Here is a 27,889-nt window from a genome sequence, read left to right on the forward strand (position 1 = left end):
GTTCAGTCACTCTTTACTCTTTTAACAGAAATGGACTGTGCTGAGTGACCTTTTCGGTTCAATCGAATTGGACTGACTGAGAAGATGCAATAATTAAATCCTCCAGGGACTGTGTGAACATTTCTAGACCATGTCCAAAAATGACAGGCTCAATTTTTTTCCAGTTTATTCAAGAAACAGCTATTAAGTGTGTAGTATCCCTTTTACGTTGGCCTACACAGGCTTTTTTTTTAAGGTCGTACAGTGCAATTCCTATGAGCACACTTTCAGTTATATCTCAATTGTATCATGTTCAAAATCATATTTTTTAAATGTTCAGTTCACATTTTAAGTTTGCAATTAAAATCTTCTGATTCCATTATGGAAACTGATTATTTGGGTTAGATTCCTCCCACTGTGTATAAATGTGGGGAAACATCCAGTCTTTTGTCACTGAGGCAGATTACATATTTGACAAGGAGCTCAATTTCTTCACCACCACCACCCCCCCCCCCCCCTAAAATGACACTAATATTTCCAATGAAAATGTAACAGAAATGCAACATGCTTATTTTCTTGCCATTTTATTTTGGCAATTCCCTCCCATTTTCTTCTGTGTTGTGCCCTTGCTGAAATCGGGCCCCAAGTCTGCCGGTTGCTGTCCACTACCTCAACAACAACCTGCATTTATATAGCACCTTTAACAAAGTAAAACTTTCCAAGGTGCTTCACAGGATCTTTATTAAACAAAATTTGACTCCAAGCCACATCAGGAGATATTAGGACAGGTGATCAAAAACTTGGTCAAAGTGGTGGGTTTTAAGGAGCTTCTTAAAGGAGAAGGGGCAGAGGTTCAGGGAGGGAATTCCAGAGCTTGGAGACAAGGCAGCTATTGGTGGAGTGATTAAAATCAAGGATGCGCAAGAGGCCAGAATTGGAGGGGCACAGAGATATCTCATGGTTGTAGGGCTGAAAGAGATTACCAGGAGGCGCGAGGCCATGGAGGGATTGGAAACTGGGGTGAGAATTTTTAAATCGTGTCATTACAGGTCCAGGAGCCAATGTAGGTTAGTGAGCACAGAGGTGATGAGTGAATGGGACTTGGTGCGAGTTAGGATGCAGCCAGCAGAGTTTTGGATGAGCTCAAGTTTATGGAGGGTGGATAATGGAAACCACACCCAAATGACCATTATTCATGTAAAAATCTGAACCAATTAATGCCAAATTATGGCCATGGTGGTCAGGTGACACAGCTGAGGCTGATACTATCCTCGCCCTATATCTACACACAGCAGGGGAAACAGAACAGTGATCAGGAGTGTGGACCATGGCTGATTTATCGTTCAGTAACCCAGCTGCCAAGGGCAACTGCAAAACACTTACTTCCATCTTAGTTGAGATCAGCTATTGACCCCAAGATGTCATCTACTCACTGGATAAACTTGGTAAATCATTGGAGTAACTAGATTGTATTTGTACTGCAAAACCAAAAATCCTTCTAACGAAAGGTCATCAATCTGAAATGTTAACTCTTTCTCTCTCCACAGATGCTGCCTGATCTGCGGAGTATTTCCAGCATTTTCTGTTTTTTATAACCCTTCTTTCCTCGTATGTAAATGCATTGATAGAACAGAATCAAAGGTTTTCCCCCTGATAATTCCATCAATGAAATATGATGTAAATGCAAAGTAAATGTTTTCCAGTTCCACATTTGATTTAATCTTTTTTTTGGACTTCAGGCTCACTTGTGATGTGTTTTCCTAATGTAATGCAGCAAGGCCAGCCCTGTCACCATATATGGTGCAATTTTTTGACTCGAGGGGAACATCTAATGTAAGAAAGTTGACCCTTATTCTTGAGCTCTCTTAAAGTAGGCAGGAGAGAGGTAAATGCCACAACAAGCCATCAGTTTGTATCAGTGTCAGGAGCCAAAATCCATTACTGTTGGCACAGACAGCATTTTCTCTCTTGTGTTAAGAAAATGATGCCCATTGTATTACACCCAAAGCCATAACTGATCACTGTTCTGTCTCCCTAAAGTGTTATAGCATTTCTTTCTTTCCTTGAGCATTTTGTGTCAGGGGTATTAGTTGGTAAAATGCACTCTACTCCCATGTGCGAGATGTTCATAACATTTCTTGAAGCCCAGTAAAAGTTTTATTATTTTAGCTAACTAAATCTATTAATAATTCATTCTTAATAGCACTACAGTGGCTAAAGAAACCATGGTTCTATTAATCTCCTTGAAGATATGCCCCATCTTACCTGACTGACCAGCTCTCCCCTCCTCTCGTTTTAGAGATAGGGAACCTAACTTCTTCCATCTTGAAGGGTTCAATCTGATGGTATTTCAACCCATTATATCTTTGTATAAGTTTACTCTTCAGAGACTTTACTTTCAGAAGTGGAAACGCTGTCACCTTTGATGGCAGATTTAGAACCTTGATGTCCTTTCTTGTGATGTAATCTAAATTGCTATATTATCTGCAGGAGTTGTTAGACAAAGGACTTAACCCAGCAACGTTGGATCATATGAATCAGTCATAGCTGCAGTTCATTTGTCTGTGAATGGGAATATTTGGGATTTATGTCACTTAATAAAGAACTTGGCAAATAAAGACTCCAGTTAGGCTCTTGGTCCCAGCATGTTTCATAAGTGGATGTACACCCTACTTCAGGCCTATAAATAATTGATCTAATGCAGCTGTCTTGGAAATGACTACTTTTCCCTTCGCTCTGGTCTTGGCCAGAAGAGCTCGTGAGCTGCATCAACTAGTCATGAAATCACCTTCACCAATACATTAGGATATGACCCTTGCTTGCATCCCAAACCTTTGTCTAATGTGGTCTCAGAATGTAATCTAATTGCAGCAGTCAGTGGTCCCTCTTTCTAACCAATACCTTTTATATATCTGAAGGACTATACCTGTGCTCAGGTAACAGAGATTTACCTGTATTTTAAACTAGTATTATTTGTCATACTAGTAATGAGGTAATTCAAATATTGAAATTAATTTCCTGTACAGGTTGAGTGCAGTTGTGGCCATTATGACACATGCGTAAGGTAAAAGCCCTACCCAGCAGGGAAGAACCAAATTCACTCTCCAATATTTCTTTTTTTACATGGTATTTTTTTTTTGCATATGCTTTCTAACCAAGTCAGTTCTACAATAGATATTTTGTCCAACAATTGGTATTTGAAAGATAGCCAGACCCTCGGGCTAAACTACACAAGTACAGTGGCCATAATTGATGGGGAAGTCATGCAAAAGAGGCAAAACGGGCCACTTTGGATAGTTTCAAATGTATATTCACAGTTAACATGTACAGTGTGCTAGAAGGCTGCAAATAAAATGAAGACAGTATTTGCACATATGAGCACAACGTGTTGTGGACATAAGTGAATTTCTAAAGGAACACTGCACAGGTAAATTTGCCTAAATGCATTTCTGCACAGTAGTGGAAAAATGTGTCTAATAGTATTTATAATTACCGTACCATAACTGTTTTGCATCGATTTGAATGCTGAATGTTTTAAATTAGAATTGTAATAATGGTAAGTAATAGCCAAATATTTCTCAAATCACAGTAAATTTTGAATAACAAAAAAAAAGACAATAATGTTGACTCGTATTTTGTCACTGCAGCAGCAATTTTATCACAGGGCTGAAGATCTTGAGCTGTTGGATTGATCCTTTTGTTGTTAAGAAAATGTGCATTTTGAGAGAACTAAATACAGACTGAGATGCAAGCAAAAGGATGGATGAGCTATGGATTGATGCATTCAGACCCCAGGGGAACCTACTGATACTCGTCTGAAACAGCAGATAAGAAAGACAAGCGTGTGTCATCCGCAAAGCAGTGTGAGGAGAGGGTTTAACCTTTTGAAAACTGCAGGATAATTTCTTAAGCAAAAAAAATAAATGGTTTGCAATATTTGGTTTAGTCAGAACAGAAATTGTGAATTAAGAAAGATACTACAGCCTCATGCATTCACTAATCTTTACAAAATTCATCAGTAGCAATGCACAGAAAATCCATTCAGCAGCTGCTATATGATAGAAAACATGTATACTTTGAAAGCTGCAAAGGAAATTAAGTATAGAGGGGATTAATGGACTCAAGATGAACAGACTGGGGGCTTTATATGATATGCAGAAAGTGATCCCTGAAGGTCAGTATGCAAAGGGTATTTAAGACATTAGTTTACATTAAGTAATACCAGGTGTTTATTCCGAAAGATGGATTTTTTTTGTGTGCGCGTGTTCATTGAAGTAAGGGACGTTGATACTGTTGAGATGGAACATTTTTTTTGCAGTTTGCATCCAGTGATGCAAGGTGCACACATACAGATCAAGCACGACTTCGGTTAACTGCAATATCGAGTCTCCCTTTAGAATTGTCCAACAATTCTAAGCTCAAAAGAGCCGTGCCCTTCCCCCTCACATAGAGACACATGAGCGCAGAGTGATGTGATCTGTCCATTCGCAAAACTCCCTATCCTTGTAGCATCTTGAAGAAAATTAGCATATTTGTGCCATATACTTTGGCAGTAAGTCTGCAGTACTCAGTACTGGTCTGAGACTGCCAGAGCTCAATGTGTAGCTGTCAAATACAGGACCTCCATCCTTTCTGCCTGAGCTATTTTTTAATTGAACTCCCACAGGTGACAACACAATACAGCATGCCATGGAGCCCGCTGGTCTTTGTCTCTGCAGTGTAGCGTTGGCTTTCTTTCACATTAGGTTGGTGCATCCATTGCTTTATGATATTACCCTCAGCAAGGTGAGGGATACCAGTACTGGGGAAGGACACACTTTGCCCACCTATGGGATAATTTTAGCATTGCTCCCAGGTTAGGAAGAACAGGGGCATAATGCAGCGTAAAGCTCCCTTTCCCCTTTTCGGCATATACCTTAATCTCAGTCTCCGAAAGACATTGCATACTACACCAGGGTAATACTTCCATTTCCCACTCCAGCTATCTTTGGGATCTATTTGACAATTAGTGCAAAATTATTAATCATTCTGTGCAGACAACTCACAATTAATGGAAGTGTGAGAGTGAGGGAGCACATGTGATTGACCCTTAATGCCCTGTGAAGTAGCCCACTCAGTTTCTAAGCTCAATCACCACAAGGATTGGACAAGCAGTTTAAGCGGCCTGTCATCACCTTGAGGGAACTAGGGGTGGGAAATAAATGTGATCTCGTGGGGGAAAATGTGGGGGATCACCCACATCCCCAGAACAAATTTAAAACAAAATCCTGGGCTGGATTCTGCATTGAAATCCAGTACCTAAAGTGAAAGAGTAGTGTTCTAATCTACTGCACAACCAAACTCCTATTGATTTTTCTTAATATTTTGATTTAAAGAATAAATTATGACATTGTGAGAACTGATTTACAAGAATGATTGGATCTACTGCGTGAAGATGCTGAATGGATCAGTGCAACTAAATACATCTTTTAAAAATCAACAAAGGATCTTCAAGAAAATTGGCTAGAAATTCCACATCGCTAAAAGCCTGCCAGTACCACTGTAGCCTGGTGTTAATGGCCGCCAAAATTGATGGCAGTGGCAGGACTGTGGTGCTGTGCTAAACTTACCGTGCAATGCCGTTCTTATGGCGTTAGTCCCAACAGCAGGCCCCAATGTAGCATAGCCGTAGAATCAAAGCACCAAGAGCAGTCTTCCCTTAAAGCAAGGCTGTCATTTCAGAAAGCAGTTCTGAAATGGGGGAAAAAATTCAATTTTTAGGCCTTGCAGCTCAGCTTCCTGGAAAAAAATTAACATTCAAGAGAATTCCCAAATGGGAATCTTAAGCTCTTAAAGCTGAATTCCCTTCCGCACCTCAAAAAATGGGAGAAGTGCTTCAGAACTAGCACAAATGACTCAAAAAGCCAGGGAAGGGGAACCCAGGGTCTCGTATGCAGCACTCTAGCTTTGTGCAGAGGGTCAACACTGCAAGAGAGATCCTCTACCCATAGGGACTAGGACGCCTTTCAGAACGAAGGACACGGGACCACATCACCGATGCTGTCATTGTCAGCAGTGTCACCCCCCCCCCCCCCCCCCCCCCACTACCTGGCTCCTGTGCCCAAAAATGCTTCATGACTTCAGATCACTGGTTAAGGTCAGTGAATGCATCTAGAAAAGCCATCTCCTGCCAATGCACCACTAGCCTCACACACTGCTCAATCCATGACTCCAACCTCCCTCCCTCCCCCCCACCCCTGCCCAATCACTCACCTAGCTAAACAAACACGAGGCACACATCCCATTCTTAGTTTCACCTCACCCTCTTGGAGAAGATGGTGCTGGCCGTTCTTGGCATAGGCATGACTGAGCTTTTGGCCAATGATGGGGCTGGAAGGATATGCTATCCTTCTCGCATGCTCTTACTTTCCCATCCTCCCCTCACCGCAACTCCATCTTTGTGCCTTCCTCATTTCAAACACCCAAGAAATGCAGCCTTTCTGGCCAGTAGTTGACCAAAAAGACAGGAGAGGAGAGTGAAGTAGAAGAAGCAGCAGCGTCACTTCATTTGTCACTCCCAGCCACCAGCTCCTCAAAGTCGACCAGCAAAGACCATTTGCAGTGTCCCCCACTGAAAGTCAGCAGCCTTCCACCAGCCACTGGGGTAGCACTCCATGGCATCAGTAGAATAGGCAAAGGCACACACAAGACAGTCATCAAGAGAATGCATAATGGTGATTAGCTGATTTCCTGATGTCATATTGGATGGATAGATGTATAAAGTTGGATTGGAAAGTTTGCTTTGTGGCTTTTATTTCAGCATTGTGGCCAAGATGGTCAATAATAGAGAGAAGGTAAGGTGTGGGACTAATGTTGAAAGAGGAATTGAGGTTGTGGTCCCTGATACCAAAGGTAGTTGATTCCAGCCCGGATCTCTGAGCCAGAAAATGGCTGTCTGCGATGCATCCTTACTTCAGCTTCCTCCTCTTCTGCTTCTTCCCCTTTTGCGCCTTCCTCTTCCCTCTGCGAACCGATGCTGCAAATCTGAAATAAAAGCATAAATGCTGGAAATACTCAGCAGGTCAGGTAACATCTTGATCTGAGATGTGAACTTTGTTTCTCTATGAACACTGCCTGACCTGAGTATTTCCAGCATTTTCTGTCTTCCCAGAGGCCTTCCTTTTCCATCTGAGGCTTTGCAAGCATCCAACTGAACTCCTGCACACTTTTTTTAAAAAAAACATTTAACACGTATTGCACCAAGCCAATAAAATAAAATCTAGTCCAAAAGCTTAAATGCAAACTTACCTGAAAGTTGTGTGTGTCCCTTTAAGAAGTGTTGATAACGTCTCTAACAGTCTGCTGCACTCTCGCTTTTCAGAGCAAGCTTAGGACCCAGTGCTAAACTAAGGTCCAAGTTTGCAGAGAGTGGCGTTAAGTCGGCGTTGCGCTAAGGCCCTCACCAAAATGGTGGCCGCTGTGCCCCGTGCCAGAGAAGGGCATTAGAGTGGCAGTTGCCATTTTTTGTCAGGATTGCGATGCTAACTCGTGGCCTTAATGTAGGGAATTTCTGGATCAGTCATTTTTGTAATTTAAAAAAAATAAAATGCTTTGGCTAACATTCACCTTATCAAAATGATAATTAAAAAGAAACATGTCTAAATGCTTTGGTAAGTAGAGCTCTAAAAATATTGGATTATCAAATCCCGCTATCAAGCACTCCTATCAAAAAAGTCGTACTGTTCTCTTTATGGAATTTAATTTAAAATAAATGCTTTAATGACTGAGTTAAAATAGCACTGACAGGAATTTAGCATGAACTCATTAACTACTGTACTAAAAATAAGCATAGAGCAAATTAAGCCCCCTACATGTCTGCAATCTTTGAAAATAGTCTAACATCCTCATTAAGCATTCTGAACCAAAATATATTGTAATAGAAGGGTTCTGCACAAACTTTCTTCCATTTAGTAAAAGTTAGAATATGTATTTTAACAGCTACTGATCACAATGGTGGCTGGTAGCAGTTTTTACCATCATCGTATTCATAAAAGATGAGTTTGATAGTGGTAACAGCAGAAAACCATCCAACCATGAATCGTCTGAAATAATGCTGGCTTCACAGTTTACAATGACCTAAGTTGTCTGTTAATTATTATAACAGATGAAACGTTTGTGAAACTAGTTGTGTATGAGCAAAGCTGGTGTGATAAAGGTTTTTCGAAAATGGAGAACATTCCAATTCCATTATTTCCTGCACGTAACAATACTCTTCTGAACTGGCTCAGTGGTAGCTCTCTTCCTCTCTGAGTTAGAAGTTTGTGGGTTCAAATTGCACTCCAGAGATTTTGAGCACAAACTCTAGGCTGACACTCTAGTGCTGCATTGTTGGAGGTGCTGTATTTTGCCTTCTCAGGTGGGGGTAACAAATCTTATGGCACTATTTCAAAGAAGAGCAGGGAAGTTCTACCCTGTCCTGGCCAGTATTTATCCTTCAACCAACATCATTACATAAAAATCAGATTATCTGGTCATTATCACATTGCTGTTTGCAAGACCTTGCTGTGTGTAATTTGGCTGCTGCGATTCTTACATTACAACAGTGACTATACTTCAAAAGTACTTCCATTAGCTGTAAAGCACTTTGGGTTGTAAAAGGCGCTATATAAATGCAAGTCTTTCTTTTCTTGTATCATTAAACTAGCTGCAACCTGGGTATTGACATTTACTCCGTTTGTACACTAGAATAATCGTATCTGTACCAAACCTTAAAACTTCCAAAGAGCAGAAAATGAGTTTCTCCTTTTGAGCAATACACTTAACTGCTGTTGATATAATGTACTTATTAATTCTGTTCATTGACACAATCATTAGAACAAAGTATCCTCGTGCGTGTACTGTTCTATGTTTTCTATCCATTGGTGAACTCTGAACACATAATAAATCAAGGAGCTAATTGTTAAATCACCTTAAGGAGCAGAGTTGCTACCTCAGGTGTGAACACTGCAAGTGTGTGTAATAAATCTATGCAGAGCATGATTTATATTGTATCAAATTTTCTCCATGTTCATAGCATTTTTTTTTGGGGGGGTGGGGTGGTTGATAAAAAGGCAGCGAGGTAGAGGCCTCTTTTCTTGTCAATGCCATTAGCTGTCATAACAAATCAGTCTCTGCTTGCCATAATTTTTTGCTTTGCCACTGTGAGGTCTTATTAAACCAATGAATGTTGTAATGTTTGGACAGTGACTTATACAATGTATTAAAATGTAGCTGGAAAAATGCATCATATTAGTTTCTGCAGCAACTTCCCTTTTAAAATAAACAAGTATATTTACAAGCAGTTTAAATTGAATTATCAGCACCAAACTTATCCATGATTCCTTTATTAACCCTTAATTATAATTGTACCATCATGTCCGTAAAACAATCGCATTCTCCTTCAATATGATCTGCTGTTTGCTGTGTTGGTTTTTTACCCCCAAGAAACGTTTCCTTTACTTATACCATTTCTATTTTTCTCTATCCATAATAATGGTTTCTTTATCTCTGTCTCAGGTTTCCATTGGAATACTCAGCATCCTATTCACTGCTGAGCTGTGCCTATTTCCTCCACCGTAATATCACTCACCTCAGTCCATTTCCTGCTGGAACCCTAATTTATGCCTTTGTCACCTCCAGACTGAACTATTCCAGTGCTTTCCTGACCAGCTTTCCATTCTCCACCCTCCATACAGTTCAGCTCATCCAAAACTCTGCTCTCCATTTCCTGTCCTGCACAGCCATCACTGGTATCCTACTGACATACATTGACACCCAGTCCCCTAACACCTCCAGATTAAATCTTCATCTTTGTGTTTAAATCCTTACACAGCCACGCCCCGCCCTTTCTCTGTAACCTCCTCTGGCCCTACTAGGGAGGATGATGTATTAAACCCCTGAGGGGTTGTCTTATGACGAAAGGTTGAGTTGGTTGGGCCTATACTCATTGTGGTTTAGAAGAATGAGAAGTGATCTTATTGAAATGTATAAGATTATGAGGGGGCTTGACAGGGTAGATGCAGAGAGGATGTCTCCCCTTGTGGAAGAATCTAGAACTGGAAACATAGTTTCAGAATAAGGGGTCGCCCATTTAAAACTGAGGAATTTCTGTAGAATTCTCTACCCCAGAGAGCTGTGGAGGCTAGGTCAATGAATATATTTAAAGGACGCGTTTATTTGTACTATAAAAATGGCCGCCCTTTGACTCTGGTCCCCTTGGAGGATAAGCCACACCCTGAAGTTTCTCTGGAATGTGTAACTGGAACCACCTATCCCAAGTTTTCACTGACTTCGCAAATTGTAACTCGATCCACTTTGACTTCCAGAAGCCAGAGGGTAGATCTTCCCAGAAGCCACCAAGTGCCAGCCAAAGTCCCTCACCCCAGCGCAAGTGCTGCCTCCCCCCAGCCGAAGTCCATACTTTTGCCAGTGCAAGTGCATGACCTTAACCCCTGTCCCCCCCATCCCACCATAGGTGGGGCAATGTGTACGGATTGTTAACAGGTTTATTGAGTATGAAGTGAATAGTGACAGTGTAATGACTGGATTTCATCCACTCCAACGATGTCCCTTGTCGGGGATTGTAAGAATGTGATCCGTCTTCCCTGAGTTTCCCCTCTCCCCTCCGATCTCCTCCACCCGTGTCTCTCTCTACCCCCTCCACTCTCTCTCTCTCTCTCCACTCCACTCCACTCCACTCCACTCTACTCTCTCTCTCTCTCTCTCTCTCTTACTCTCTCTCTCTCTCTCTTTCTCTCTCTCTCTCTCCTCCCCTCCAGTCTCTCTCTCTCTCTCTCTCTCTCTCCCCCCCCCCCACCCCCAGTCTCTCTCTCTCTCTCTCTCTCACACCCCCAGTCTCTTTCTCTCTACCCCCTCCAGGCTCTCTCTCTGCCACATCCCCACCCCCCCCCCCCAAGTCTCTCTCTCCCCACCCACGCGTTCTCTCTTTCCCTTCACCCACCCCCAGTCTCTCTCTCGCCCCCCCCCCCCCCCCCCTCAGCCGCCCGCTGGGTCGGGGCCACTCATTGTTCGAGTTGGGGCCCCTCATTTTTCGGGTCGGGGCTGCTCGGTCGGGAGCTCAGCGGGCAATGTGGTCAGAATGATTCAGGTTCGGGGTCACACTTCTGGTCCGGCACTTCTGGTTTGGGCAGGAGGCATCAGGGACGGAGTCTCGGCAGACGCATGCATAGAAGGACAGAAAAAACACAGTACAATTAGTCAGTCCCATAATTAAAGTGAAGATAGACAGATCTTTGAATGATAAAGGGGTCGAGGGTTATGGGGAGTGGGCAGGGAAGTGGAGCTGAGCCCAGGATCAGATCAGCCATGATCTTATTAAATAGCGGAGCAGGCTCGAGGGGCCAAATGGCCTACTCCTGCTCCTATTTCTTATGTTCTTATGTACTGCGCAACGTGAACTCTCGACGACTCTGGCTTCTTGTGCAGTCCCCACCTTCGCCCCACCATTGGTGGCTGTGCTTTCAGCAGCCGAGGCCCATTCTCTGAAATTCCCTGCCTCAGCCCGATGCCTCTCCATCTATACTCCCTTCCTCCTTTACACTCCTTTAAAACTCACCTCTCTGACCAAGCTTTTAGTTGTCCCTCTTGGGTCCATTTTATTTTGTCCAATTATGCCTCTGTAAAATGGCTTGGGATGTTTCTCTGTATTCAAGGTGTGCTATAAATGTAAATTGTTGTTGAAGTCGATTTATTTCTCACTCCATCTTCGGTTAAATCATTTCTCAGGTTACTCCCAGATCTTCAGTAACAGTGCCTCCGATCCTTAATCTTTTCAAAACATTTCAAGCAAACCACATAAAACTCAAGTCTTTAATCACTATTCTGTTATCTATCTTTTCCACACATAACATTTATGCTTCAGTAATATATCTGTGATCCTCATGTTAATGTAAATATTTAAGTTTATAGTAATACAGGTTCCTGTTAATTTTATTTTTAACACATCACCTCTCTCATCACAGCTCTGTATCTTCTGATTTTATTTTTTTGATTCCCCACATCATGCTTCTCTTTCCCCCCCCCCCCACCCAGGCCTGGTTTTTAGTTTAAATATCTCCCAATGGGAGTGAAATGGATTTCTCTCTTGCTTACCCATGTACATTTAGGTTTGACCCTTCTCAGCCCAAGTATTCAGCAAAACTCACTCTAAATCCAAACCTTAACATGAACAGATTTGCACATGCCAATTATCAGGCCATGTTATATACTGCCACATGGCTTGCAACAGCAATCTTTTCCATCCCGATTCCATCAGAACAGAATTCACATTTCCTCCTGTTCCTCTTGATGTGCCCTACAAATACAGGCACAGCCTGAAAAATCGTAGGCACTGCAAATACTGACAGTCAGCTGAGCTAAAGACAGATTTATATCTATTTGTTGTTCCTTCATTTTACTAACTCCTGTTCTGGTGAGAACATACTTTTTTGTTTATATTGCCTCCCTACCCAGTTACACATGTTTCTTAGCATGGGCATTTAATCGGGTCTTCACAACCATTAACAAGCTTGTAACAGTTTTTAACCTAAAAGAACACATTTTTAGGTTAAAAATATTTCATCAGCCACACAGTAATGCGTGTGCCAATTGTTGGATATGTCAGTGTTTCGTTAATTATCACATGCCCCATAGGGGTTTGTTGATTTTTTGTTTTGCTTTTTGATGCCGATTGTCTTTGTATGGTTGGGTAACAGTTACCTTGGGAAGGTTAATGCAGATATTGAGTTTAAAAAAAAAAAAATTTAAAAAATGCTGTTCTGCAGTTGGGGGAGAGGCAATGACCCTTGGTGAGGGCAGTGGTGTCCTGGGGACAACAGTGGAATGTGTCAGATGAGGTCACAGTCGGTTCTGATTAGGATCAGCTGTTTTCTAGTTGCATATTTATTCTGTGGGATTGAATAATTTCACAGCCCAGCGACGCTATAATTCACTGCGGTGCTTCACCACTTAATTCTTTGATCCACTAGGTCTGGCCCAGAGTATATTCAAAAAGCATAAAGGGACGGTCTGCCCTTCGGTATAGCACTGATTTCTGCGCTGTTGAGTGGTGGGATTATGGGGGTCTTCCTTTTATTTCCCCACTGACAAGGCACTGATTTGTTAGCTTAACCGTCTGGGAGGTGGCACTGAACTGAGGCAAGTATTTAGGATTAGGGGTGGAAGAATGGTGAGGCCAAAAGCAGGCGATAAGTTAACATGTGCTGCTCTATGTATCTCCAGTGGCCACTTCAGAATGCCATTAGCAGATGCTAAGGATGGGCAAAATTTTTGGATACTAACTAGCCCACAGGGATGATGTTTGTTTTAAAAAAAAATGCAGCGAAATTAAATGAAAGCATGCTCTGCTACTTCCCCCAACTGGTCTTGGTTTATGTGCAAGTTGGTTATTCAACCACAACAACAACCTGCATTTATATAGCACACTTAATGTAATAAGATGTCCCAAACGCTTCACAGGAGCGCTATCAAACAAAATTAGACACTGAGCTACCTAAGGAGCTAGTAGGACAGGTGACCAAAGGCTTGGTCAAAGTATTAGGTTTTAAGGAGCATCTTAAAGAAGGAAAGAGAGAGATAGAGATGCGGAGAAATTTAGGGAGGGAATTCCAGAGCTTTAGGGCCGAGGATACGGAAGGCACGGCCGCCAATGGTGGAGCGATGAAAATCAGGGATGCACACGAAGACGGAATTGGAGGTGTGCAGAAGATCTTGGAGGGTTGTAAGGCTGGAGAAGGTTACTGTGATAGGGAAGAGTGAAGCCATGGAGGGTATTGAAAACAAGAATGAGAATTTTTAAATTGTGTTGCTGGATCAGGAGCTAAGGTCGGTCAGTGAGCCCAGGGTGATGGGTGATCAGGACTTGGTGCGAATTGGGATATGTGCAGCAGAATTTTGGATGAGCTCAAGTTCACAGTGGGCTCAAGGTAAGAGACTGGCCAGGACCATGGACAATATCATCGCTGAGCTTGAACCTGCCCTCATCCGACATTCACAGGTGTGCAATTATCAATGAATCAATGAACAGACCATGAGGACAAATCTTGACTGATTTTTGTGTCCCCTTATCTCTAGATCACCATGAGCTAAGCCAAAACAAATGGCAAGTCAGACCTGGGACCTTTGTGGTCAGTATAGTCCAATATGATGCTATATGGGGCATTTACTGCCTCAGGCATTAGGGCTAAAGGCTGGGAATCTCCTTGGAGCTGCTCTCGCTCCAACACCCTAACTTTGCCAGAAGTGCAGTGGAAGCCCCATTTACTGCACTTAAACATCTCTGCTGTACATCTGCTGGAGTTACAACAGTGTAGCAGGAGCAGCTACGACGAAATTCCCAGATTTAGACTGCTGTATTTTAAAATATGACGGGATTCAACCATGAAATAAATACCATAAATTATGCAGTGAAGGTAACAGCAGTACTATTGTCGTTAACGAGTTGATTCTTCAGCTGTTCTCTCACGTATCTGTTCTATTTATTTCAACTGAAATAATGTTCCTCAGTAGAGGGGGAGAGTTGATTAAATTTCTAACACAAATGACTGAAAACTATATTAATGATTTTTGCAAACTGTACTTCTAACCAGGATAAGAGTGTCATCTATCGCACTGGCACTCCTGAACAGAATGACTTGCTTGCCACCTCATCATACTTTTCACCCACCAGTGCCTGTAATGACACTCTTATCCTAGTATTAACATACAGAATATCACCCATTACTGTGCATTACTGACTTCAGTCAGGCAAAGGACTCATTACTCTCTTGCGCCTGCTAGATTTTTTTATGTATTCATGTAAAATCTTCCATTACACGTTGTGACTGACTCCATACAGTATATTTATTTATTGCTGGAGTGACCAACGCACAGTAACACCTAGCTCATACTGACTTTTTCTAGCTTGGCCACGTCTCGCTTAACATCTAGATCGGAGCCAGATTCGAGTTTCCACGGATTCCTGATGGAGCCTCTCACTGATGCACCAGCAGTTGCTGTCAGCAAAGTAGCTTTCTGGTGAGAGAAGAACCTCAAAATGGTGGGTCCCCATGAGCTGAGGAACATCAGGTGTTGTGAGGGGGAGAAGGTTTTCCTTTTTCCCAATTTTCTGCTCTTGTGTCAGCTGGAAGTGCTGACTCATGCTGGAGTTTATTTACACAGGTCCCCTCCAGTATCATGCTCAACTAGCCATGCTTCATTTGTAAGCCAGGACAATGATTGTTGAGAGGTTATTCAACTGTGGAGGCAGTCGCAGTCACAGCCACAATCCTATCCTCATTTAGTATTTGCGTGTGCACAATGTCGGCCTCCTTTTACGGTAAGTGGAATGATTATGCTCCCACAAGAAGATTCGTTTCATAGATAAAATCAGGATTAAGTTTGTTGAGATAATTGAAAATATTTTTATCATTCAACATAACATATGAGCAGTGGAGAATAATTCACTTTTAGGGTAGAAGAAACACTGTGACTGGTAGTAGTTGTGTATGTTTATGCACTAAACCTGAATTTGAATCCAGCCTAGGTAATTGTTCTGTGAGTGTGATAGTTTTTTTTATTTATTTATTCATTCATGGGATGTGAATGTCGCTGGCAAGGCCAGCATTTATTGCCCTTGAGATGGTGAGCCATCTTCTTGTACTGCTGTTCTTTGTCGTAGTTTGATACAACTGGCTGGCTTGCTGGGCCATTACAGAGGGCAATTAAGAGTCAACCCCATTGCTGTGGGTCTGGAGTCACATACAGGCCATACCAGGTAAGGACGGCCGATTTCCTTCCTTAAAGGATATTAGTGAACGATATGGGTTTTTAACGACAATCCGATAGTTTTATGATCATCATTATTAACGCTAGTTTTTTATTCCAGGGTTATTTAATTAGCTGAATTTAAATTCCCCAGCTGCCGTGGTTGGATTTAAACTCATGTCTCTGGATCTTTAGTCTAGGCCTCTGGATTACTAGGCAAGTAACTTAACCGCTATGCTATACCGTTCCTGGTAATGTGTCGTGGTTATGGTACTGAGCAAGTAATGTTATGAGTTCAAATCTCATCATGACAAGTTTAAAAAAACCTGGTTGTTTTTTCATTCATTCTTGGGATGTGGGTGGCATTTGCAAGGCAGTATTTATTGGCAATCACTGAGGGCATTAGCAATCAACCATGTAGTGTGGGACTAGATCAGGTTGGAGGAGCAAATTCCCTTGAAGAATAGAAAAGAAATGACTGCAAGAACTGCTGATTTCCCATAAATTCCCAACTGATTCAATAATGTCCTTCAGGGAAATAAATTTGCTCTGGTCTCCTGGCTACTCTAATCCCACACTGCGTGGTTTTACTCTTAGGGGGAGAAATTCTTTTGGTTTGTGCCACCTGTTAGCATCAGGAGATGGCGTTAAAATAGTGTTGAGAGCTTTAACGCCACCTTATGCCAGTTCCAGTTCCGCACACTGTCGGTGTTGCCCATAGAGTTACCACTGAACGTGATCACCGGGGACTTTGCCAACATGGAGATCGTGAAGTCAGTGAGTGTGCAATGCTCACTTGATGCCCACTCTCCCAGCTTCGTTATAGCCAATGAACCTACCCGCTGGAGAAAATGACAACAGCTTCAGGTGGCGCGCAGCAGCAGGAAGCCGGCTCCAGTGACACTATTTAAAGGGATCATCACCAATCACTCGTACGTGACAGGTTTTTGAAGTTTGAGTGGCTGTGTGCTACTTCCTGCTATTGGAAGTGTTTTCTTTATTCATTTCAAAGTTCTTTGGTATCAGGGTGTTGTGGCAAGTACAAATCTCCATAATTATTTCTGAAAAGCTCCAAACTATAACACTTGCTAAAAGTCATGGGGGCTGTACTGGCAGTGAACCTTGCCCTCCAAGATTTACAGCAGAGGAAGCGGAGGCAGCCAAACAATTGGCCTCTCAGATGGGCTGTCAGTGATTGGCTTATCAGATTCTGATTCGCATGAATGAAACCCCAGATCCCCGTCATACAATCTCTGTCTCATACCATATCCTCCTGGGCATAAAGGTGAAATATGAGAGACAACAAAATATTCCTAACCCAATTAATAATTTTATCTACAAACATATCACACGCATCACATGAATTCTAATAACTAATGACTGTTGTGCCTGCCATAGTTGAATAACTATCACTGTATGCAAAGTGTGAGATGTGAGTGTTTGTAGGCAGAGATTGTTGGTAGGTGAGTGCTGGGGGTGTGTTGCATTCAGCAGTGTGTGAAGCTTGTGGTATAGATGGTGGTATGTAGCATTTGTTGAAACCTTCACTCACCCTGACCACTCGTGTGAGCTCGTTAAACTTCTTCCTGCACTGGGTGTGGGACCTGGGGATCACAGTGCTGCTGGTGATGTGGTGTGCCACCTCCCTCCACATAGTCCGGCAGACTTGTGGCAAAGACCTCCTGCCAGTTGGTGGGTACAAGACTGCCCCAACCTTCTCCCCACCGCTAAAACCATTGCCTCCAAAACTTCATCAGAAAACCTCCGAGCTCTCTCCCTGGGATGGCGATCTGCCATCAGGATTTGTAAATAAGTGCTCCTTCTCCTTGTCCTTCTTATGCTTGTTGAGGCAGCTGCACACCCAACAGTGCTGCAGCATCAATGAACCTTCCCCTTAAACAGTGAAAAAAAGCCTTTGGCAATCACTATTTGCATTTAGACTGTCCCCGATATTGCTCCATATTGTCTGTTTAATGCCAATGAGCTTGTGTTTTTAGGCAAGAATCATGACTGCAATCATTTTAATGAGGAGTGAGGATGAATTTTGCGTGCAGACTAGACGATTTTTCAACTGGCGCTACTTAACCATTTTTAATCTAAACACTGCCCATTTCTTGGCTATTAGGAATTTCTAGCCCTTTACTGCCCTTTAAAGTGACCCAGTAAACCGTCCAGTTGTAAAACAATTGCAATGAGAGAAGATCCACTGCCATGTTCAGGGTAGGGGTGGGCAATAAATGCAAACTTGCCCATATCTTCAGAACAAATTTTTAAAATGGAGCAGTCTTCTCCCCATGGAATTAAATGAAACAAAGACACCCGGTGTGCTGCGGTTCCATCATGCATGATCTGCAGGATGCACTGCAGCAACTTATCAACATTAATTTGACTGCCCCGCCATCCTGACAACCTCTACTACCAGGCAGAACAAAATCACTAATGTTGTGGGAACACCATCACTTCCAAGTTCTCCTCCAAGTCACACAACATTGTGACATGTATCCTGTTCCTTCATTGTCAGCATCCTGGAATTCTCTATTGAACACCATTGTGGGAACACCCTCACCACAAGGACTGCAGCGGTTCAAAGACCAGGCCCACAACATCTTCTCGGCATAACCAGGAATGGGCAATAAATGCTGCCTTGGCACCATTGCCCGTAGCCCGGGAATAAATATATATAAAAACTTAAATTCAACTCAGCGTCCACAGCTACTAGGCAAATAATACATCCTTAAACTTTGCGGTCCCAGGCAAAATGTAAAAAGGGAACAAGGTAAATTTTAAAAAGTTGTTCAGTAGTTGGCATTGTTCTGATATGCTGGTGTAGACACATTAGTCAGGATAATGGAGGAGATCTGCATTGCGTCGGGCTTAATGCTGTGGTCGGCTGGTGTCTCACCATTCTTTTCACCCCCCAGTGCTTGTAATGACACTTATCCCAGTAAGAAACAGTTTCCACATGCATTAACATGTAGAATGTGTTAACATTTTGCATTCCTCACTTGATCAGCAAGAAATAGGCAAAATTTTAAAAAATCATCTAAACTGATGCAGTTTTTGATAGTGAATTCCACTTACAATATAAGAACATAAGAACATAAGAAATAGGAACAGGAATAGGTCATACGGCCCCTTGAGCCTGCTCTGCCATTCAATAAAATCATGGCCGATCTGATCATGGACTCAGCTCCACTTCCCTGCCTGCTCCCCATAACCCCTTATTCCCTTATCGTTTAAGAAACACTCTATTTCTGTTTTAAATTTATTCAATGTCCCAGCTTCCACAGCTCTCCGAGAAATTCCATAGATTTACAACCCTCAGAGAAGAAATTTCTCCTCATCTCTGTTTTAATTGGGCGGCCCCTTATTCTAAGATCATGCCCTCTAGTTCTAGTCTCCCCCATCAGTGGAAACATCCTCTCTGCATCCACCTTGTCAAGGCCCGTCATAATCTTATACGTTTTGATAAGATCACCTCTCATTCTTCTAAATTCTAATGAGTAGAGGCCCAACTTACTCAACCTTTCTTCATAAGTCAACCCCCTCATACCCAGAATCAATGTAGTGAACCTCTGATCTGCCTCCAAAGTAAGTATATACTTTCATAAATATGGAAACCAAAACTGCACACAGTATTCCAGGTGTGGCCTCACCAATACTCTGTATAACTGTAGCAAGACTTCCCTGCTTTTATACTTCATCCCCTTTGCAATAAAGGCCAAAATACCATTGGCCTTCCTGATCACTTGCTGTACCTGCATACTATCCTTTTGTGTTTCATGCACAAATATCCCAAGATCCTGCTGTACTGTGGCACTTTGCAATCTTTCTCCATTTAAATAATAACTTGCTCTTTGATTTTTTTCTGCCAAAGTGCATGACCTCACACTTTCCAACATTATACTCCATCTGCCAAATTCTTGCTCACTCACTTAGCCTGTCTATGTCCGCTTGCAGATTTTTTGTGTCCTCCTCACACATTGCTTTTCCTCCCATCTTTGTATTGTCAGCAAACTTGGCTACGTTACACTCAGTCCCTTCTTCCAAGTCGTTTATATAAATTATAAATAGTTGGGGTCCCAGCACTGATCCCTGCGGCACCCCACTAGTTACTGGTTGCCAACCAGAGAATGAACCATTTATCCCGACTATCTGTTCTCTGCTAGTTAGCCAATCCTCTATCCATGCTAATATATTACCCCCAACCCTGTGAACTTTTATCTTGTGCAGTAAACTTTTATGTGGCACCTTATCAAATGCCTTCTGGAAGTCCAAATACACCACATCCGCTGGTGCCCCTTTATCCAACCTGTTTGTTACATCCTCAAAGAACTCCAGCAAATTTGTCAAACATGACTTCCCCTTCATAAATCCATGCTGGCTCTGTCTGACCGAATTTTGCTTTTTCAAATGTCCTGCTACTGCTTCTTTAATAATGGACTCCAACATCTTCCCAAACACAGATGTTAGGCTAACGTAGTTTCCTGCTTTTTGCCTGCCTCCTTTTTTAAATAGGGACATTACATTTGCAGTTTTCCAATCTGCTGGGACCTCCCCAGAATCCAGGGAATTTTGGTAAATTAAATCAATGCATCCACAATCCCTGTGCTACTTCTCTTAAAACCCTAGGATGCAAGCCATCAGGTCCAGGGGATTTATCTGCCTTTGATCCCATTATCTTACTGAGTACCACCTCCTTAGTGAATGTGATTGTGTTAAGTTCCTACCCCCCCATAGCCCCTAGACTATCCACTATCGAATATTGTTAGTGTCCTCTACCGTAAAGACTGATACAAAATATTTGTTCAGAGTTTCTGCCACCTCCATTGTTATATATGTGGACGTATTTACTCTGTACAGCCACCAGAGAGCTCATCCACTGGAGTCCCAAGGAATCCCATAATCCCGTGGGAGCATATGTATTTATGGAAGCTTCACAAGTTGGTGAGGCACTCTGGAGACCTGCAAAAAAAAGACTACGGTCACACTTTACTTTGAGCTCACAGTGTTCAGTCTGACTCTTTCGCCATACACAACATCCATGTTCCCCATTACTAATTCCCCGGTCTCATCCTCTAAGAGACCAACATTTACTTTAGCCACCCTTTTCCTTTTTATATACCTATAGAAACTCTTGCTATCTGTTTTTATATTTTGCGCTAGTTTACTTTCATAGTCTATCTTCCCTTTCTTAATCATTTTTTTAGTCGTTCTTTGCTGGCTTTTAAAAGCTTCCCAGTCTTCTGTCCTCCCAGTAGCTTTGGCCACTTTGTATGCCCTTGTTTTTAATTGGATACCGTCCTTTATTTCTTTAGTTAGCCACGGATGGCTATATTTTCTCTTGCACCTTTTCCTCGTCACTGGAATTTATTTTTCTTGAGAGTTAGGAAATATCTCCTTAAATGTACACAAGTGTTCATCAACCGTCCTACACTTTAATCTATTTTCCCAGTCCACTTTACCCAACTCTGCCCTCATACCTTCATAGACTCCTTTATTTAAGCTTAGTACGCTGGTTAGAGATCTAACTTTCTCACCCTCCATCTGAATTTGAAATTCAATCAGGCTATGATCACTCATTCAGAGGGGATCCTTTACTAGGAGATTGTTTATTAATCCTGTCTCATTACACATGACCAGATCTAAGATAGCCTGCCCCCTGGTTGGTTCTGTTACATACTGTTCAAGGAACCCGTCCCTTACATGCTCTATGAACTCCTCCTCAAGGCTACCCTGACCAATTTGATTTGTCCAATCAGTATGGAGGTTAAAATCACCCATGATTATTGCTGTTCCCTTTTTACAAGCCCCCACTATTTCCTGGTTTATGCTCCGACCAACAGAGTTGCTACTGTTAGGGGGCCTATAGACTATGCCCACCAATTTGATTCTGCAAAATGATTGACACTAATCTATGACAAAAATGAAAATATTTCATCTAATAATTTAACAATAAAATGTTCTTGTAATATGTGAATAAGGTTCTTATTTAACAACGTTGTGGTCACAGGCTCCATGACGACATGCAGGCCATGATCCTTACTAAGGGATCCATCACAGACCCAATCCATGTCCAGACCGGGGTCAAACAGGGCTGTGTCATTGTCCCAACCCTCTTCTCAATCTTCCTCGCTGCCATGTTCCACTTCACAGTCAACAAGCTCCCCGCTGGAGTGGAACTAAACTACAGAACCAGTGGGAACTTGTTCAACCTTCGCCGTCTCCAAGCCAGGTCCAACACCACCCCAACCTCTGTCGTAGAGCCACAGTACACGGACTATGCCTGCGTCTGCGCACATTCAGAGGCTGAACTCCAGGACATAGTTGACGTATTTACTGAAGCGTACGAAAGCATAGGCCTTACGCTAAACATCAGTCAGACAAAGGGCCTCCACCAGCCTGTCCTCACCGCACAGCACTGCCCCCCAGTCATCAGGACCCATGGCGCGGCCCTGGATAATGTGTACCACTTCCCTTGTCTCGGGAGCTTCCTATCAACAAGAGCAGGCATTGACAACGAGATCCAACATCGCCTCCAATGCGCCACTGCAGCCTTGGGCTGCCTGAGGAAAAGAAGACCCGGCCCTCAAAACTGCCACCAAGCTCATGGTCTACAAGGCTGTAGTAATACCCACCCTCCTGTATGGCTCAGAAACATGGACCATGTACAGTAAACACCTCAAATCGCTGGAGAAATACCACCAACGATGTCTGTGCAAGATCCGACAAATCCCCTGGGAGGACAGATGCACCAACGTTAGCGTCCTCATCCAGGCCAACATCCCCAGCATTGAAGCACTGACCACACTTGATCAGCTCCGCTGGGCAGCCCACATAGTTCACATGCCAGACACGTGACCCCCAAAGCAAGCGCACTACTCGGAACTCCTTCACGTCAAACAAGCCAAAGGTGGGCAGCGGAAACGTTACAAGGACACCCTCAAAACCTCCCTGATAAAGTGCAACATCCCCACTGACACCTGGGAGTCCCTGGCCCAAGACTGCCCTAAGTGGAGGAAGTGCATCCGGGAGGGTGCTGAGCACCTCGACTCTCGTTGTCGAGAGCATGCAGAAATCAAGCGCAGGCAGCGAAGGAGCGTGCGGCAAACCAGTCCCACCCACCCCTTCCCTCAACGACTATCTGTCCCACCTGTGACAGAGACTGTGTTTCGCATATTGGACTGTACAACCTAAGAACTCGTTAAGATTGGAAGCAAATCTTCCTCGACTCTGAGGGACTGCCTATGATGATGATGATGATGATGGTCACAGGCTTGAACCAACTCAACGGATGAGCCAAGTCTGCTGGTACTACCTACGATTTTCTTTTACCAATAATAATCAAGCTTACTAAGTGAAACCATCTGAAAGTCAGGGGTGCAAGCGAAGAATGGCATTCTTAATATTGCACCACAGGGAGCTTAAGCCTAGCAATCTATAGCAACCATTTCAAACTAAAGTCATGGAGAAAGCAAAACAGGAAAGAAAAATTATTTAAAAAATATACTTTTTTTTTTAGAATTCTGATGAGCCACTGGTTTCCAAATGCTGCATGGTGAGGTAATGAAACTTTAACCTTTCCATCACCTGCAGTGAACTTTGTAGGAACAGGAAAATGCATTCAGCCAAAGAGGTTCATGCCCTTTCAGGGATCAACCCTATTTCCACAACTTTCTCACCATGTCAATCCCTTCTCTCCCCGAGAACATAATTAATTGCATCCTGCCTCTGCTGTTTGCTGCAATAGCCTTCAGCATCAGCTGTGGCTCAGTGGGTAACACATTCGCCTGAATCAGAAGGTTGGTGGTTCAAGCCCCGCTCCAGGGATTTGAGCACATAAATCTAGGCTGACACTCTAGTGTAGTGCTGTGGGAGTGCTGCATTGTCGGAGGTGCCGTCTTTCGGATGATACATTAGACCGAGGCCCCGTCAGCTCTCGCAGGTGGACATAAAAGATCCCATGGCACTATTTCAAAGAAGTGCAGGCGAGTAATCCCCGGTGTCCTGGCCAATATTTATCCCTCAATTAGCATAACAAAACAGATTATCTGGTCATTATCATGTTGGTGTTTGTGGGAGCTTGCTCTGTGCAAATTGGCTGCCACACATTACAATAGTGACTACACTCCAAAGGTACTGCATTGGTTGTACAGCACTTTGAGATGTCCGGTGGTCGTGAAAGGCACTATATAAATGCAAGTCTTTCTTTCTTTCACTGGTAACTTCAACTTTGATTCTATTGTCCAGTAGATGAAAAACATATGGAAATGCACAGGAAAAAGACTAACTGCTCCATCAAGCTTCTCCTGTTCCAATATGGTGTAACTTCTACACATCCCTCTCTCCCACAGGTACTCCTGGTGCACTCCCGTCAGAGTTATGACAAGACTACATCAGAAGCCCCACGCATTTTCAGTCCTATTTCACCCCTACGTGCATTATAATATTTTACAAATAATAATGACACAGACATCAAAAGGTGTTTTACATTTGATAATCACCTACTTTGATTGTTGCATACTCAATTGATGTGACTCTCAATCATCATCCTTGTGCCAACATGAAAGATTAATCAGCATATAAATCAGAAAGGTCCCAAGTTTGAGCACTAATCTGTGCTGAGTTTGCTGATCAAAGCCAAGGTATTGGAGAGGCCTTTTGGTTACGAGAAGGGAAACCGTGCCTGGTTCCTGTTCCTAAGTTCTAGGTAACAAATCACTTCTGGAACTGCTTTTGTGTGGATGCTGGGTGAGGTCAGGACAAAATGCAACTGTGACAAAATCTTCCCAGTATTCACTGTCAAGGGTCACACATGAACACTGGGAAGATAGCAAAAGCAACCTCCTATAGAACTACACTCCAGTGAAGCAGTCAACACCTTCATTTAGAGGAGTCGAGAAAACAGGAAAAGAAAATGGTCTAAACTTTATGCTTGTGTAGATCTGGGGTGAAGAAAGTGAGGAGGTCAAGAACTGATCACACAAATTTTGTAGGAGTTTCACACATCAAAAAAAAAATTGGAAATTAATGAAGCTAAATGAATGGTTCAACTAGGTTCTGCTATACCATGTAACAGCTGTAATGCTGAATATGTATTTCTGTCAGAAAATTGGACATTTCCAATTCAAAATAATGTAAATTTTTGAAATTCATAGAAGGGAACAAATATAAAAATACAGGATAAGCTAAATCAATATTTGAAAACCCATGAAATCAAGCAAGCCAGAGACAGGGTTTGAAAAGACAAAGCCTCCAGGAACAAAATTGAATATCTGGAGCCTTTATTGACTGTGCTTCTCAATATATCTCCCAGTATTGGAAGCAAATATGAAGTCTAAGCAAATCACAACTTTAAAATAGTAGAGATAAATATTTTTGAAAAACTCATCAGGGGATGGTGCTAATGAGGTGCTGGAGCATTATCACGGGGCGAGGTGAGTGCCAAATCTTGCTCCCACCCACCCACACCCGCAGTGTCGCCGCTAACAGTTATCACCGGAAGCCTCAACACCAGGCGGATCGTGACATCCAGATCTGCAAAATTGATTGCCACCACCTGCCTGGAAGAAGCAGCGACGGGGAACTGGCGTGAAGGATCAGGAAGCCAGCTCCAGCGACGTTAGTTAAAGGGATCATCGGTGATGAGTCGCGGCTGTAGGTTAGTGGAGTTTCAGTGCTTTCTTGTCAGTTTCACATAGTGCAACACTCTCCTTCCATGATTTCAAGGTTATTTAGAATGAGGAGTGCTGTGGCCACCAAAAAGTAGGTACATTTATACTTTAAAAAAATCAAACTGCTACACTTCGTTACATTACTGGGGGCTGTACTGGCAGTCGACCTCGCCCATTCAGGATCTATGGTGGAGGGAGCAGAGGCAACGAGAAAGACTGAAAGTAGCAGGCCAGGTGGATAAGGTGGTTAAAAAGGCATATGGAATGTTTGCCTTTATTGGCCAAGGCATAGATTATAAGAGCAGGGAGGTTATGCTTAAATTGTATAATACTTTGGTTAGGCCACAGCTGGAGTACTGCGTGCAGTTCTGGTCGCCATATTATAGGAAGGACATAATTGCACCAGAGAGGGTGCAGAGGAGATTTACTAGGATGCTGCCTGGAATCTTAGTTATGAGGATAGATTGAATAAGCTGAGTTTGTTCTCATTGGAATAGAGGAGGTTGAGAGGAGACCTCATCGAGGTGTACAAAATATTGAGGGGCCTGGACATAGTGGATAGTAAGGATCTATTTCCATTGGTGGAGGGGTCTATTACAAGGGGCCGTAGTTTTAAGGTGGTTGGTGGAAGGTTTAGAGGAGATTTGGGGGTAGGAAGGGGGCTTCTTTAAGCAGAGGGTTGTGGGGATCTGGAACTCGCTGCCTGAAAGAGTGGTGAATGCAGAAACCCTCACCACTTTTTTAAGAGATGGTTGGATGGGCACTTAAAGTGCCATAACCTGCAGGGTTACGGACCTAGAGCTGGTAATTGGAATTAGACTAGATGACCTTTTGTTGGTCGGCGCAGATATAATGGTAAGTACTGCAAGGAATAGAATATGGCCAGGGTGATCTCCTAGAAACATAGAAACATAGAAAATAGGTGCAGGAGTAGGCCATTCAACCCTTCAAGCCTGCACCACCATTCAATAAGATCATGGCTGATCATTCACCTCAGTACCCCTTTCCTGCTTTTTCTCCATACCCCTTGATCCCTTTAGCTGTAAGGGCCATATTTAACTCCCTCTTGAATATATCCAATGAACCGGCATCAACAACTCTCTGCAGTAGGGAATTCCACAGGTTAACAACTCTCTGAGTGAAGAAGTTTCTCCTCATCTCAGTCTAAATGGCTTACCCCTTATCCTTAGATTGTGTCCCCTGGTTCTGGACTTCCCCCAACATTGGGAATATTCTTCCTGCATCTAACCTGTCCAGTCCTGTCTGAATTTTATATGTTTCTATGAGATTCCCTCTCATCCTTCTAAACTCCAGTGAATAAAGGCCCAGTCGATCCAGTCTCTACTCATATGTCAGTCCTGCCATCCCGGGAATCAGTCTGGTGAACCTTCGCTGCACTCCCTCAATAGCAAGAATGCCCTTCCTCAGATTAGGAGACCAAAACTGAACGCAATATTCCAGGTGAGGCTGGACTAGTTTCAATCGCCTGGATGGGTCAGAGAGGAGTTTTACCAGATTTTTTTCCCTAAATTGGCCTGGGTTTTTGTCTGGTTTTTGCCTCTCCCAGGAGATCACATGGCTCCTTTTGGGGTGGAATGTAGATGTTTTTAGTATAAGGAGTGTTGCAGTTATGTAGGGCAGACTGGTTGGGCTGGATGCTCTTTGCCTTCCCCTCATTGTTCATGGGTTTGTATGTAACCTTTAGGGCTGCTGATGAAGGGCCATGCGGCTCTTTGTCTGCCGGTGCAGACGCGATGGGCCGAAATGGCTTCCTTCTATACTGCAAATTTCTATGTTTCTATGTGACCAGAGGGAGGAGGAGGGCCATCTGACAGTGATTTGACAGTGGTCCTGCCTCCGATCACGCAAAATCCAGGCCATAGTGTGGAGCCCAAAGCTGCACATAATACCCCAACTGTGGTCTTAGTTATGCTTTATATACATTCACCATCTCCCCTTTTATATTCGTGCCATAAAATACCATATTTCATTAATGTTTACATAGCCTTAACCTCTGGGGATGCTGCCTTTAATATTTTGTAAATCTGAAGCCCTAAATCCCTCTGCTCTTCCACATCACCCAACGCTCCCCCAGTCAAAGTAGAATTATAACTTTTTTCCCCCTCATATTTACTGACATTGAGTTCCATCTGCCACATTGTTGCACATTCCACTGTCTTATCAATATCCCCTTGCAGCTTCCTTAGGTCCTCAGAATTATTTACTATGCTTCCTATTTTAGTATCATCTGCAAATTTGGACACCACTCTCTCTAACATTATTTCCAAAGCATTGTTGTCCACAATGAACAGCAGCAGTCCCAGAAAGGAACCTTGTGGGACACCACTACCCACTTCCAATCAGTCTGAGAAACTGCCCTTAACTTTTTCTTTCTTCTAGACAGTCTTTAAACCAGTTTGCTACTCCTTTCCTAATTCCATGCCCTTCAATCTTCT

This window comes from Pristiophorus japonicus, chromosome 4, assembly GCF_044704955.1.
Source record: "Pristiophorus japonicus isolate sPriJap1 chromosome 4, sPriJap1.hap1, whole genome shotgun sequence".
NCBI classification, from domain to species: Eukaryota; Metazoa; Chordata; class Chondrichthyes; family Pristiophoridae; genus Pristiophorus; species Pristiophorus japonicus.